The following is a 4,403-nucleotide window of genomic DNA, read 5'->3' as shown; positions in this document are numbered from 1 at the left end:
TTCTTCAAATAATCCAGCTTCTCAGACATTTGCACAGCATACAGACTGAATAAGTATGGGAGAGAATTCAACCCTGGCGCACAACTTTCCTAAGCCATTTGGTGTTTCCTTGTGCTATTTGAACAATGGCCTCTTTGTCTATGTACAAGTTCCTCATGAGCACAATGAAGTATTCTGAAATGCTCATTCACCACAATGTGGTCCATAGCTTGTCATGATTCATACAGTCAAAACAGTGTTTAAAAATTTAGTGGGAAAAAAAAAAGGTTATCTAGTATAATGAATGTTATGTTTCTGTGATCTAGCTTCAAGGGCTTGATGACCAGAGCTCTACCAGAGGAAGATAAAGAAATGTGATACAGGAATCGAGCTTGACCTATACTTATGGCTGTTATTAGCTTAAAATGCCAACGAGAAGGACAGTGTGTTAACATCAAGGACCAAGCCTATCTCCTTGGTATAAAGGATTATTAGGGAAGTACAACTTAGACATGGGTGAGGTGGGGCAGGGAAGGAATAGACAACTAAAAAGGCACAAAGTGGCTGGTTTACAACTTTTCAAGAAGAACTTGAGTTTCAGAATGTGCCAGGGGAAGGTAGAATCCCCACTGAATATTTTTCATCTTGTCTAGATGGGTCTGGTGAAAGGAGATGGAGATAAGATTCTTATAATTAAATAGTAAATAATTGTTAGCATGACGAATTGTGATTGTCACAACTGTAAATATAGAAGTTTTGTAACGTAAATATGGGAGTGGTAAGATTTTACATTCTAGGAAAAGAGGACCCTACGACCACCAAGAGAGAAGAGCATGAGCAGACCATGGGACCCTAACCCAAGAAGCAGCAACACCAGAGATGAAGGCAGAGGTGATGCCATGGAGAAATAAAACAAATGAGGACTCTAGACTCATGGAGAGAGAAAGGCCAGGAGACTAGTTTGAAAATGTGCCCTTTGGTTGTTTAAATTATTTAAAAAAAAAAAAAAGAACAGGAAAAGGAAGCAAATACTGTTAAATGAAAAAAAGTTATGTCTTTCTGACTAAACTTTAATAGTTTAATTTTAGATCTTTTACAAATCTTAAAGTGTTAACAGTATAAAACAATGAATATGGCTTCCTGTCATTAAAATAATAAGATTTTCTTACAATTGTTAACTTAGAGTTTTAAATCATTCTTTTAAAAATCTGCCTTAAAGAACAAGGGCAAATTAGAATTTACCAAATCACATGCTTTTTTTTTTTTTTTTTAAGAAGCTAATGTTCAATTTGGGAGTCCTGGTATGGCGCTGTGAGTTAATGTGCCAGATGGCAAAGCCATTTGAACTACAAGATCGGCAGTTCAAGCTCAACAGCTGCTCCTTCAGAAACCCTGTACCAGGTTGCTATGGGTCAAAACCAACTCAATGGCACTTAACAACAACAACAATATTCAATTTATTTATCAGAAAATTAGTATAGATTACAGCGAAATAATTTTAATGAATGTGTTCAAATTTTTAGTTACTTTCATTGCTAACTTAATCATAACTATGTCTTGTAAATCTAGCTCTTTATCTACAAATGTAATTCAAAGATTACTAATTTAATAATATAGTATTGTATTTAGAGTTTTCTTAATAAATTAACCATAGTATTTTAAAGTATTTTCAACTAACAACCCTTCTAAATTTCAATTAACTATATTTAACTTCGCAATAACTCTGTAATTCCCATCAATCTTCTACTTTTTTAAAATGTTTTTACAAATTAATCATAGCCTTCCTATATCTTATCATCTAAGAGAAACTTTTGCTCTGATGTGTCCTGCTGACATGCTGAAACATCCAACAAACAATTTCCAACAAAAAAATGAACTCTAGTCCTGGTGTGGAGCTGTGGGTTAATGCGCCAGACTGCAGAGCTGTTTGAACCTCAAGGTCAGTGGATCAAGCTCACCTGCTACTCCTCAGAAACCCTATACAGGGTCACTATGGGTCGGAACCGACTCAACAGCAGTGAACAACAACAGCAACACTATTGTTAGGTGCCATTGAGTCGGTACCGACCCATAGCAACCTTATGTACAACAGAACGAAACACTGCCCCATCTTGGGCTAACCTCAATACTGTTGCCACACTTGAGTTCATCAATGCTGCCACTTTGCCAATCCATCTCGTTGGGGGTCTTCCTCTATTTCTCTGACCCTCCACCTTACCAAACATGATATCCTTCTCCAGTGACTGGTCCGTCCTGACAACATCTCCAAAATATGAGAGACGAAGTTTGGCCATCTTGGCCTCCAAGGAGCACTCTGGCAGCACTTCCTCCAAAATGGATCTGTTGGTTCTTTTGGCAGCCCATGGCACTTTCAATACTCTCCTCCAACAACATAACTCAAAAGCATCAATTCTTTTACGGTCTTCCTTATTCACTGTCCAGCTTTCGCATGCATATGAGGTTACTGAAAATACTATGGCTTGGGTCAGGAGCACCTTAATCCTGAAGCTGACATCTTTGCTCTTCAAAACTTTAAAAAGGTCTTGGGCAGCACTTTTGCGCAATGCAATGCACATCATTTGATTTCTTTACTGTTGTTTCTGTGAGTGTTGATAGTTGATCCAAGAAGAATGAAGTCCTTGACAACTTTACTCTTTTCTCCTTTGATAAGAATGTTGTTTATTGGTCCAGTGGTGAGGATTTTTGGTTATTTTACATTGATATGTAATCCATACCGAAGGCTGTGCTTCTTTGATCTTCATCAGTAAATGTTTTAAGTCCTCTTCTGTTTCAGCAGCAAGATTGTCATGTGTAGTCTACTGTTGTGCCACCACTCATCTGTCAGTTTGTCATACTGTGGTGGCTTGTGAGTTTCTGTGATTCTGAAAGCTATGCCACCAGTATTTTTAAATGCCAGCAGGATCACCCATGGTGGACAGGTTTCAGATGAGCTTCCAGACTAGAAAAAAAAAATGATACTTTGAACTTGAAGTCTTATCAAGCTAACTCAAGATTTCCAGCACTCTGAAAAGTGGTGGGCTCACAAATTATAGCTGATTAAAATAAATAAATTATTTTCCATCAAGAACAGTAATAAGTCACTGAATAAATTAAAATACTACAATATAAAAATAGTATGAGTGTTTTTAAGGTTTATTTTTCTAGGTATAAGAAACCATTTCTTACCTAAATTGTCTTAATGAATTTAGATTGATAACTCAAATGAAAACTTTTATTGATAAACTTAACAAGATTATAGTAACTATAAAGAAGAGGGGCTGAATCTCAAACCATGCTCTTACAGAGTAGAAATGACATTTTCTTTCTTAGTATACTAAGTGTTTCAGTGTTCATTTTTTCACAGAACCTGGGGTTTATAAACTGTAACTGTTTAGGTAAAGACAACACATCATAGTATTAACAATTATTACAGTCTTTCAGGTTTTAGTTTTATGGTTAGTTTAGACCATTAGCCTAGTATTGCTAATGTTTCTAATCTATCTATACCTTCTACACTTTGAGTCTTAAACAGAAATTAATGCCATAGAAGCCACTGTATTGCGAAGTCTAACTCAGAGACAGACTCTAGTCAAGTAAGTGAATAGTGAGCATTGAGTTAAAACAGCATCAGTAAGCATCTCATTTAGCTGACAAAGCAATGCTATTACAACATTGATCTTAATCAACTGTCACCCCTATTCCTACACATTTTGATTCCATATCCTAAAGCGATCTAACTTTAGCTTAAACAGGTTTTTCAGAAAACCAATCCGTTCCTCCAATATGGCTTTGCAGTACAATTGTAGTGATCGAAGAATTTCTAGAGAACTCCATGATCAGAGGAGGGAATGATATGTGAGAGTGCACAGACAACACTTTTTTAAGACATTTTGCCTGTTTCTGAAAAAACGGACTCAGAACTGTTAGTAGGATGGGTGGCTTACCCGTAGGAAGATGTGGGGTGTTTTAGATAGAATCTCTAAAGTAAGACTCAAAGAGCTCTGGGAGCTAAGTGGTTATGAGTTGGGCTGTTAACCTCAAGGTCATCAGTTAGAAACTACCAGCTGCTCCACACGAGAAATATGGGGCTTTCTGCTCCCGTTAAGATTACAGTCTCAGAAACCCTATAGAGTGGTGCTGAGTCGGTAGGAACCTACTCCACAACACACCACCACCACCTTCAAAGTAAGATTCACCCCATGCTATATGTAATTTTCATGGAATTTCATATTTGTTTCTGTAAAATGTAACATTCTTCATTGTTGCTGTTGTTAGGCACCATCAAGTCAGTACCAACTCATAGCAACCCTATGCATAACAAAACAAAACACTGCCCGGTCCTGGGCCAACCTCACAATTGTTTCCACACTTGAGCCTACTGATGCTGCCACTTTACCAATCCATCTTACTGAGGGTCTTCCTCC

This window comes from Chrysochloris asiatica, unplaced genomic scaffold, assembly GCF_000296735.1.
Source record: "Chrysochloris asiatica unplaced genomic scaffold, ChrAsi1.0 scaffold00281, whole genome shotgun sequence".
Classification (NCBI taxonomy): Eukaryota; Metazoa; Chordata; class Mammalia; order Afrosoricida; family Chrysochloridae; genus Chrysochloris; species Chrysochloris asiatica.
Note: the sequence above shows the minus strand (reverse complement) of the source record.